Consider the following 12,199-nt stretch of genomic DNA (forward strand, 5'->3'; position numbering starts at 1 on the left):
TGCTTGCCGCGCTGTGCATTTTGATTGGACACAAGTTAAAACACATCATCGTCAATTATCCAAGGGATGGCGACAGAACGGGAAAGAGGCGTTTCTGATTGGTTACCGTGACCTGCTTCCAACCCATTGGTCAGAGGGTCCCGGCGGCTCCTGGTTGGTGTGAGACGATCTCTGATTCGTTTGATTTCCGAGGAAGGTGTGTTTGCCTCCCCCTGATTGGCTGACGTCCCTCCTGCTTCAGATCCTGGTGCTGATTGGTAGGTTCGCGCTGGTCGCCATGTTATGTTGCTGAGGGGAACGGAGTGGGCCCTGAGGGGAAGGCGGAAGCTGTAAGTACCAGAGCAATAGGAATGATGTAGACCAGTACTGAGGGGAAGGAAGGTTCGGCTGGATAAAGGAGAAAAACAAAATAATAACGCGGCCTATTAAGGGGAGGGGCATGATGGCCGAGCGGAGAGAGAGATTGATGGGAAATGTAATACAGAAGGTTTCCTGAGGGGTGGAGGTGGTGGGGATAATATTGGGGGGAGGGGAATAGAGTGGAGGGGTATCTGGTTATTAGAGTACTCTCTGGAAAAAGGGGGAAGGGGTGAGGGGAGTTAGGAGGGGAAAAGATGTGAGGTAGAGCGTGGGTGGGCGTGTGCAAGACAGTGGAGAACAGGAGTGGGATGATGTGGAGTGAGAAGGGGGAGGGTTGGAGGAGGAGGATGGTTGAAGGGGGCGGGGAGGTTGTAAGAGAAAGGTTTCCAGAAGGTTTGATGGGTGGAGACAGTAGGAGGTAGTGAGAGTCATATGGAGTGGAGGGAATATGGCAATTTTTGTGTTCTCACGAGTATTTAGATTTGGTGCACAAATATACATAGTACTATCAGTCTGAATATAATTCAGTGCAATATTTGTGGAAGTTTGACCCTGTGTTGTTGATAACCAAATGATAATTATTTGCCAAAGCTATGACTGCATGTTACTGGGAGTGAAGGTGTTTCTTTGCAGCCTCTGCTTCTAAATGCTCGACGCCTTTGCTTTGTGATGTGCTGTTGAAACAACACAGGGGAGTTCATGTAGCTTTTAGTAATGGTGAATCGATCATGTCGTTCGGAAGACTTTGTTGTGTTGCTGCCCTAATCCAAGCAAATGAAGGATATTCAGTTTGATTTGCAATTCACACCTATTGTAGGTGATCAGGGGTTTTGAAAGATGGGAAGGAATCGTCATTCTGGAATACTATTAGTGTCTAATCTTGACTTTACAAGATGTGGAAGATCCGATTGATTGTTGAGTTGGATTACTGTCTTTGGAAACGAGAAGGCTAAGAGAAGATTTGAAGACGTTTTCAAAATCATGAAGGGTCTGGATTGAGGAAAACTGTTCCTGAAAAGGATCAAAAATAAGAGGACACACAGGTTTAAAGCTATAGTTAAGAGAAGCACATGCTGTGACATGGGGAATAAATATGGCAGATGTGGGTACTGCAGATGCTGGAGATTAGAGACAAGATTAAAATGGTGCTGGAAAAGCATAGCAGGTCAGGCATAATCCAAGGAGCAGGAAAATTGACTTTGGGCAAAAGCCCTTCAGGGCACTAAATATGTTCATCCAGTTGAGTGGTTTGGATCAGGCATGTACTGCTTGAAAGTCTCGTAGGTATGATGTAACTTCAGGGCAGTTGTGATTTGAACCCAGCCATTCTGGCCTAGAGGTAATGATGTACAACAAGACCTCTATTGGAAGTGTGGTGAGAGGCAGGTTCAGTTGAGGCATTCAAAGTGGCATTAGACGATTATTTAAATAGAATGTGGAAGGAGTAGGAGAATGGCACTAAAATATGCTCTGACGGTGCAGAGACAATGGTCTCCTGTACCATTGTTTCTCTGATTTTATTTTGTGAAATACTTTAAGCCATTTTTGAGTCCAATCCCGAATGTTTCACGTTTCTACAAGCCCTTGTCTGCAAGACATTAATGGCTTAATTATCAGGATATTATAAATAGAGCTGAACACTATACGCAGTTCCACTTCTGATTTTGTTGCAATAGGAAGGTTGTTGATGAAGCTCAGAAGGTGGTTGGACCCTGGACACTGCCCTATTTGGAACCTGGGATATAATCAGGATGTGAGAGTGTTAATCTGCATTGAACTTCAATGGATGTTGCACAAAGCCAGTGTTTTATGTACATCATTCGGTATACTTTGATAATAAATCAATATAACTGCAGCATGCAATGTACATTTTGACTAGTAATTAAGATTGCAAAATCTGGCAGTCAGTAAATTATTAAAATATTTTGGACCATATGACAATGCTTGATCTCCCTTTTGTTATTAAAAGTTCTCGTTTAATGCAACAATCTTTGTATTTAAATTAATTGTCCAATGAAATGTGTTTCAGTTTTTTTTAATGTAAAACTAGTTGATTGTACTAAGCAATGATCCTGTCGAAATGTGGATATGTCTTCAGCAAGAAAATGACTTGTGTTGTTGAGTATTTTGTTTTCATTGTTGCAAAGCTAGATTTTCAGCATTGTAATATTTGAAATGTGTACTTTGTGCTGCAGAAGGAACAGTGGTATATTCATTCAAGCTTTACAATCAAGAGTAGAGTGTGTGGTGCTGGAAAAGCACAGCAAGTCAGGTAGCATCCAAAAAGCAGGAAAATCGACATTTCGGGCATAAGCCATTAAGGAAGGAGGCTTGTGGGCTGGGGATGGGGGGGTGGGGGGGGGAAATGCTGAGAGATAAATGGGAGGGGGTGGGTTTGGGAGGGTAGGTAGCTGAGAATGCGGTGGCCTGTTGACTTGTACTCCTCCCTTCCCATCTATCCGTTCCACCCTTCTGTCTATCATCTTCATCACAATCTCAGCTACTCCCCTCCCCCCAAAATTTATCTCTCAGCAACTCCCAGCCCACAAGCCCCTTCCTGATGAAGGGCTTATGCCCGAAATGTATATTCTCCTGTTACTTGGATGCTGTCTGATCTGTTGTGCTTTTCCAGCACCCCACACTTAACTTTGATCTCCAGCATCTGCAGTCCTCATTTCCTCCAAACTGTAACATCAAAATGTCTCTTGTGACATTTCGCCAAACTTGGATTTGAGGGAGATGTTATGAACTCTTAAGTAGCTTTGAGACTGACCTAGCAGTTTGAGGCATCATGAGCAAATTGCTCTACCATAAGTTCTGTTAGCTTTGTTCACATCCCATGAATCAATAATCAGAAATAAAAATATTTCAACCTTCACTTCAAAGGTGCTGCCTCAACCTCAAGTGGGGGAAACACACAATATACCCATATGGAGGTAATAAAGCATCAGATACTTGGAATTTTTTCCTTAGAATTCCTATAGTGCGGAAACAGGCCCTTCGGCCCAACAAGTCCACACCGACTCTCTGAAGAATATCCCACTCAAACCTATTGCCCATTACTCTACATTTACCCTTGACTAATGAACCTAACCTTACATCCTTGAGCACTATAGGCAGTTTAGCATGTCTTTGGATTGTGGAAGGAAACCCAGGCAGACACAGGAAGAATGTCTGTCTGTGCCAAGTTTGCACAGTCACACAAGGCTGGAATCGAACCTGGGACCCTGGTGCTGTGAGGAAGCAGTGCTAACCACTGAGCCACTGTGCCACCCTCAAATGGATGAGCAAAGTGTTTAATGTCCAACTAGTTTAAAATAAATGATTCTTCTACTGCCTGTGGGTAATGACTGATTTGGGTCTCTGTGTGTTATCTGACCTATCTGTTTTCTGCCCATTCTGATACTCATCTAGAAGTCACAGCCTTCGCAGTTGCCTCTACGCAAGATATTTTTGAAAAATTGGTAGGTCTATTTCCGCTGCTCTCAGTCTCCAGTCGTCTTGAGACTAGGCGCTGATTCTAATGACAATGCTTCTAACTTCTCAGATGTGATACTGATGCTGCTGGGAAATGGGTGTGACCAAGTTTTTAAAGCATGATTTCAGTTGACACATTGGACCCTGAGCAATCTAATAAATATTGAGGAGGGTGCAGTTGTGAATCCTTGCAAAAAAAGTGTATCTACCATGGGGCAGTAATGGCTGATAATAGCCATTGCCAGGTTGCTATTTAATTTAAAATTACACTCTGTAAACGACACAACATTTGCAATAAAAAAAATGCACAGGAACAATGTCCCCCTTGTGTACTCTCCATGGCAATGTTTTGGCTGGTGTCAATGGGCAGTGTACCAGGGAGCCATTATTCCTGTGCGTTATGTTTTAATTTACAGGTAAAGTCACAGATGTACATTATGGAAACAGACCCTTCAGTTCCATTCATCCATGCCATGCAAATATCCTAACCTACTCTAGTCCTTTTGTAGATTAGATTACTTAGTGTGGAAACAGGCTCTTCGGCCCAACAAGTCCACACCGACCCGCCGAAGCGCAACCCACCCATACTCTTACATTTATCCCTTACCTAACACTAGGGGCAATTTAGCGTGGCCAATTCACCTGACCCGCACATCTTTGGACTGTGGGAGGAAACCGGAGCACCCGGAGGAAACCCACGCAGACATGGGGAGAACGTGCAAACTCCACACAGTCAGTCGCCTGAGGTGGGAATTGAACCCGGGTCTCAGGCGCTGTGAGGCAGCAGTGCTAACCACTGTGACACCGTGCTGCCCACCAGCCCTGTTTGCTAGCATCCAGCTAATATCCCTGTAAACACTTCCTATTCATATACCCATCAAGATGCTCCTTAAAAGTTGCAATTGTACTGGCCTCTACCACTTCCAAAAATGCACCACCTTCTGTGAAAAAGTTGCACCTTAGGTCCCTTTTAAATTTTTCCCCTCTCTCCCGAAACCTATGCCGTTTCATTCTGGACTCCCTCCACCACTGGGAAAAAGCCTTGCATATTTGCCCTATCCATACCCCTCATGATTTTATAAATCTCTATAAGGTCACCCCTGAGCCTCCAACGCTCCAGGGAAAACAGGTTCATCCTATTCAGCCTCTCCCTATAGCTCAAATCCTCCAACACTGACAACATCCATTTTTCTGATGCTTTTCAAGTTTCACTACATCCTTCAGATAGGAGGGAGGCCAGAATTGCCTATCTTCCAATATTAAAAAGTGGCCTAACCAATGTCCTGTACAGCTGCAACATGACCTCCAAATTCCTATATTCAATGCTCTGACCAATAACCGAAAGCATACTGAATGTCGCCTTTACTATCCTGTCTGCCTGTGACTCCACTTTCAAGGAGCTATGAACCTGCACTCTAAGGTCTCTTTGTTCAGCAACACTCCCCAGGACCTTACCATTAAGTGTATAATTCCTGCTGAGTTTGGCCTTTCCAAAGTGCAATATCCCACATTTATCTAAATTAAACTCCATCTGCCACTCCTCTGCCCTTGGCTCATCTGATCACGATCCTGTTGTACTCGAAGGTAATCGTCTTCACTACATCTCCAATTTTGGTGTCATCTGTCAACTTAATAAGCATACCTCCTATGTTCCCATCCAAATCATTTACATAAATGATGAAAAGCGGTAGACCCAGCACCGATCCTTGTGGTACACCCCTGGTCACATGCATCCAATCTAAAACGCCACCTTCCACTGCTACCCTCTTCAATTCCATATCTAAATGGTTAGTTTTCCCTGTATTCCATGAGATTTAACCTCGTTAACCAGCCTACCTTGAGGGGCCTTGTTGAATGCCTTACTGAAGTCCATGTAGATCATGTCCACCACTCTTCCCTGATCAATCCTCTTTGTTACTACTTCAAAAAACTCAGTCCAGTTAGTGAGGCACGATTTCCCATACACAAAGCCATACAGACTATTCCTAATCAGTCCTTGCCTTTCCCAGTGCATGTAAATCCTGTCCCTCCGGATTCCCTCCAACAACTTGCCCATCACCGATGTCAGACTTACTGGTCTTTACTACCTTTCTTAAATAGTGGCACCATGTTAGACTACCTCCAATCTTCCAGCACCTCACCTGTGACTATTGATCCAAATACAGAGGAACCTCGATTATCTGAACAAGATAGGTGGGCACTATTTTGTTTGGATAACTTATTATTCAGTTAATCGATTAAATGCCTTTCCTCTGGGACTTAGAGTTTTCTGTAAAGTCTGCTTCCTGTTCAAGAGACAAGACAGCAGCACAGTGCGTGCAAGCCCCTTCCCCATCCCGCCCCCAACGCCGATCCCTGCCTGCCCCTGCCCACTCCCGAAACCCATCCAGCACCGCCCACCCACTGTCCAACCCCCATCCGTGGCCCTGTCCCCGGCCAAGTTGCCCCAGTGAACACATGCCCGCTCTCCATGCGTCCCTGCCTCCGTCAGCCCCCCACTGGGGGCAACTAATCGGGACACCAACAGTAAGACTGCTGCTGCCTTTGTGGGGTAAGTCTCTAAATAACGTGCACACGGCCACCTGCGAAACTTTTTACTGCAACTTTTTGACTGGTTTCACCTCTGTCCTGTACAGGGCAATGTAAGAGAGAATATCTTGGGGGAGGAGAGGAGGGGGGTTTAGGGTTCACTCCTATGTAAAACTCCAGGGAAAGTGTGTGGGTTGGGGGGTGTGGGGTGGAGAGAGAGAGAGAGAGAGGGCCTGGGCTCCCATTAATGTCCAGGAATGTTCTTGGTAGAGATTGTTTTTAATCACTGTAAACAAAAGACGCATTTAGGGTTGAAACACCTCTTTGATGTAATGCTTCTATCGGGACCTGAAGATCTCCTTCGGATAATCGAGATTCCTCTTCTCAGTAAAGGGCCCCACAAATGCTTCACTAGCTTCCCACAGAGTTCTGTGTTCACCTTTATGTTTTAAGACGTCTAGCAGCACCATCTCTGTAATATGGACATTTCTCAAGATGTCACCATCTATTTCCCCACATTCTATATCTTCCATGTCATAGTCATAGAGAAGTACAGCACAAAAGCAGACCCTTCGGTCTAACTTGTCCACGCTAACCTAATCTAGTCCCATTTGCCGGCACTTGGTCCATATTCCTCTAAACCCTTCCTATTCATATACCCGTCCAAATGTCTTTTAAATGTTGTAATTGTACCAGCCTCCACCACTTCCTCTAGCAGTTAATTCCATACATGCACCACCCTCTGTGTGAAAACAAGTTGCCCCTTGGGGCCCTTTTTATATCTTTCTCCTCTCATCCTAAACCTATGCCCTCTAGTCCTGGACTGCATCACCCCAGGGAAAAGATGTTTTTTTATTTATCCTATCCATGCCCCTCATGATTTCGTAAACCTCTGAGGTCACCCCTCAGCCTTTGACGCTCCAGGGAAAACAGCTCCAGCCTATTCAACCTCTCCCTATAGCTCAAACCTTCCAACTCTTGTAAATCTTTTCTGAACCTTTGCAAGTTTCACAACATCCTTCCGATAGGAAGGAGACCAGAAGTGGCCTAACCAATGTCCTGTACACTTGCTGCCCTGTTAAAAATATCAGAACACCAAGTTATAGGCCAGCAGGTTTATTTGGAAGCACTAGATTTTGGATCACTGCTCTTTCATCAGGTATCATCTTCTCCAGAGTAGAGTCCTGATGCAAATACTCCTTTAGTATCTTCCACATTCTCTGTTGTTCCACACTTAGGCTGCCTTACTGATGTTTAAGGGGCCCCATTCTCTCCCGAGTTATCCTTTTGTCCTTAATATTTTTATAAAATCCCTTCGGATTCTCCTTCAACCTATTTGCCAAAGCTATCTCATGTCCCCTTTTCGTCCTACTGATTTCCCTCTTAAGTATACTCCTACTGTCTTTTTATACTCTCCTAAGGATTCACTTAAACTCTGTTGTCTGTATCTGACATATGCTTTACCAAAACATCAGTTTTTCTCATCATCCAGCATTCCCTTCACCCTTGCCTTTCACCCTAACAGGAATATACTGTCTCTGGACTCTGGTTATCTCATTTTCCAGCCATCCCTTTACCTGTGCATATCTGACCCCAATCAACTTTTGTAAGTTCTTGCCTAACACCATTAAAGTTGGCCTTCTTCCAATTTGGAACTTCAACTGTTGGATCTGGTCTATCCTTTTCCATCACTATTTTAAAACTAATAGAATTATGGTCGCTGGCCCTGAAATGCTCTCCCGCTGACATCTTAGTCCCCAGCCCTGCCTTATTTCCCAAGAGTAGGTCAAGTTTTTCACCTCCTGTAGTAGATACATCCATGTCCTGAATCAGAAAATGTTCTTGTACACACTTGACAAATTCCTCTCCATCTAAACCCTTAACACTATGGCAGTCCCAGTCTAGGTTGGAAAGTTAAAAATCCCCTATCATTTTTCTTACAGATGATTTGGAGACGCCAGTGTTGAACTGGGGTGTACAAAGTTTAAAAATCACACAACCACCTGATGAAGGAGCAGTGCTGTGAAAGCCTGTGCTTCCAAATAAAGCTGTTGGACTATAACTTGGTGTTGTCATTCTTACAGATAACTGAGATCTCCGTACAAATTTGTTTCTCAATATCCTGCTGACTTTTGAGGCGGGTCTATAATTCAACCCCAATAAAGTGATCATTCCTTTCCTGTTTCTCAGTTCCACCCAAATAACTTCCCTGGACGCATTCCCAGGAATGCCCTCCCTAAGTACAGCTGTAATGTTATCCCTTATCAAAAACGCCACCCCCTCTCTTAACCTCCTTTCTATTCTTCCTATAGCATTCCTACAACCTGGAACATCAAGCTGTCAGTCATGTTCATCCCTGAACCACATCTCTGTAATTGCTATGAAATCCCAGTTCCATGTTCCTAACCATGCCCTGAGTTCATCTGCCTTCCCCATTAGGCTTCTTGTATCGAAATAAATGCAGTTTAATTTATCAGTCCTATCCTGTTATCTGCTTTGTTCCTGACTGCTTGACTATCTCCTTTCCCCAACTGGAGCAGTCTGTGATTGATCTCTTTCCTCAGTGTCTCCCTGGTCCCACCTCACCACCACCAACTCTTCTCTCTCACACACACACACACACACACACACACACTAGTTTAAATCCTCCTGAACAATTCTAGCAAGTTACTCTGCTAGTATATTAGTCCCCTTTCCAGTTCAGGTGCAAACCGACCTTGTATACAGGTCACTTCTGCCCCAGAAGAGATTCCAATGATCCAAAACATAGGAACCCTTTCTCCTGCACCAGCTCCTCAGCCACACATTCATCTGCTTTATCCTTCTATTCCTACTCTCACTAGCTCGTAGCACCAGGAGTAATCCAGATATGACTAATCTCAACGACCTCCTTTTTAAGTTGCTGCCTAATTTTCTATATTCTCCCTTCAGATTCTATCCTTTTTCCTTCCTATGTCATTTCCAATGTGTACAGTGGTCTTGTGTCATATGCAGAATGTCACTTTAATTTAATAGCGTCCTGTCAGTGGAGAGTATTGTCTGTGTTGTTACTGCATCACAGCAGTTTGAAATGGTGTCAGGTTACATGACAAAGTGGCTGAGCCATATTCGTGAAGTAGTTGTTGAGGTGAGTCTGATATCAGAGTAGAAGATGGGTAGCTCAGTTGGTTGGACAGCTGGTTTGCATCGCAGGGTGATGTGAACAAAATGGGTTCAGTTCCTATATTGATTGAGGTTACCATGAAGCTCCCACCTTCTCAATTTCATCCGTAGCCTGAGATGAACCCTCCGGTTAAACACGTCACCATTTGTCCCTCTAATGAGAGAGTGCAGCCATATGGTTCTGGGGGACTATATGGATGTTACATTACATGTTGTACAGCAGAAGGAATCTGCAGATGGTAGCTAAGAAAAGGATGTTTTTTACACAGAAGATGTGGAATGAGAGAGAATAAACAACAATAGATATAGGTAGAGCCTGAAGAGAGAGAAACACAGTTGGATTGACCAAGAAGGGTTCTGCAGAATTCTAATTAGCTCTAATTTCCCTCCTAGATGCTTCCAGACCTGCTGAGATTTTTCAGCAATTTCTGATTTTGTTTCAGATTTCCAGCAGCCTCAGTTGTTTTGGCTTTGTGACTTGGTGGAATCATGTTCACTGGTGCATTTTCTGTCAGAGCCCACTTGTTAACCGGTCTGCACCCTTTTTCTCATGTTGGGAAAAAGTTACTTTGAAATTTGGTATCTCTGCATCTGCCCTCACAAGTACAAAATCAGAAGTTTTACCTGCATGTTCCTTGTCCAACAAAAATTAGTTTTTGGTAGCCAAGAACTTTAAATAATTTTACCTGCTTTCAAATGCACAGGGACTGCAGTAATTCATTAGATAGATTTGCTAACCTTTGAAATTGTGCTACCAAGAAACCTTTTCAGTTGCCACTACTGTTCTGATGGGTTACTACTGTATTTCCGAAAGCTGTGATTGAGAGGACAGCACAGATGGTAATCCTTGTATTAAACTAATGTAATCAATTCTGCTGCAGTTACGTACATGTAAAACTCAATGTGTAACTTTTAGCAAAGTGCAAAAAATGTATATCTCAATTGTTTGCATATGTAAACTTGATATGCTATTCAAATGTAAAATGATATTCAGTTGGTTAATATTGTAAAGGTCTGCAAGTAGCTTTGTTTATACAAGTAACTGACCTTTTGTTTGGAATTTCATGTGAGCTTTTTAAAAGGTATGTCATAATACAAATTTCTAGAGGGAATTTCTTTTTGAGGAAATTTGACTTTGAAAGCTGTACTACTTGGAGTTTTAATGTTGTACTTTGTGCTGTTCTGGTAAGCTGTAGAGGGGATTTTGTAGTATTCGGTGATAACATGTTCCCTTTTAAATCCATTTTCCGATTCAGTTTAGGCATGTTGCCATCAGCTGGCACTGCAATTGACCACGTGGTAGGGGAGGCAATAAAGGAGTATGCACTATTGGCGCTTAACTACAGCTAAACTAAACATCAGAATGATCAGACATTTTGATGAACCAAAGTTCACAAGTATCAATATTAAAAATTAACTCTCAGAAACTGGAATGATTAACCTGAAGTTCAGGGCTGTTTCGTGCCGAATTGGAGAGGTTTAGAATTTGAGCAGTGTCAATTGTTTCTTTCAGCATTTGAAACTCTGGTATATTGAGGAATTTGAGAAGTTTCTCAGTAATCTGTTACAAATTTGTTTTGTCATTTCCTAGTAATTGTCTTTTCGAAGTTGGATGGTGGTCATTTGGACTTGTCCCAGTTTCCCTGATGAGTTGCATAAAGGCAGTGCACTGCTTGGTGTCACAGACGTTCAGATCTCTTGACCTTAAGTTCTGTTTCTGATCATTTGAGTTGTAGTATTACTTTTGATATCAGTGTTGATGTTTAGCATAGGAAAATAGCAGTTTGGATTTTTCAACTTTACTACTCTCAAAAGTTCTTTTCCTGCAAATTTAATACTGGTACAGGAACATCAGTTGGAGACAGACACTGATTCAGTATGATGCTTTCTATAGTGTAGTAACCCAGGATACACATTCCTCAGACCTTCATGTGAAAGATAGCCCCTTGTGCAAGATACTGACAGGGCTGCCACCTTCAGTGGAACCATACTTCAACAATTATTGAATTAATTGTCTTTGCTTTACTTCCTGCTGTGACTTGTTGCTGTGTACAGTTCCAGATATGAAGTGCCCTGAAAATCATTGTTATTCATGTGAGCTGGTGAACTTAGACTGGCACTTGGGGAGTAGGGAGAACCATTGTAGTTTAACCTGATTCTTTCCTTTTCCAAATATCATATAGTGCATTCCAGCGTGGGTTACTAGATTGAATTCAGAGCATGAATCATAGTTGATATTTTTTCCCATCACCTGGATCAATAATACAGAATAAGAAATTATGAAATGAATGATTAACTTAGCTATTTGCACCCTTGTTTGATTAAAAGTTTACACATTAACCAGTTTGAGCTAGTGATCAGGGCAGAGGTCGATCTAATATTAAGATTGTTTCTAAGCATGAATTGGAATGCAAGTTACTCCCTTGTTATAATCAATGTCCAATCTTGGCTATTCTGATTGAGAGAGTAATGAATCAAAGGGTTGCTGTTGGCCCGGTTTTTAAATTGTTTGGAAGTAGGAACTGCAGGAATTTGCAAAATCTGCAAATCTCTATTAGAGTAGATAAATTTGTAATAGCACGATAGATTCAGTGTTCCTTTCATGCATCTAATGAGTGGAAGCATGGCACAGTCTTTTACATTGTCTGTCTGTGCTGTTGGATATTGTTCT

General features: G+C 42.8%; 1 protein-coding gene across 4 annotated transcripts in view; it reads left to right on the forward strand.

The window, feature by feature from the left end:
- The first annotated feature begins 252 nt into the window (after positions 1-252).
- mtmr4 (myotubularin related protein 4) overlaps positions 253-12,199 on the forward strand; it is a 148,687-nt gene continuing 136,740 nt past the window's right edge. For all 4 annotated transcript variants that reach the window (XR_009646392.1, XM_060848451.1, XM_060848453.1 and 1 more), the window contains exon 1: positions 253-329. The gene's annotated coding sequence lies outside the window, so the exon portion shown is untranslated. The remainder of the gene's footprint in view (positions 330-12,199) is intronic.

This window comes from Hemiscyllium ocellatum, chromosome 31 (genome assembly GCF_020745735.1).
Source record: "Hemiscyllium ocellatum isolate sHemOce1 chromosome 31, sHemOce1.pat.X.cur, whole genome shotgun sequence".
NCBI lineage: Eukaryota > Metazoa > Chordata > Chondrichthyes > Orectolobiformes > Hemiscylliidae > Hemiscyllium > Hemiscyllium ocellatum.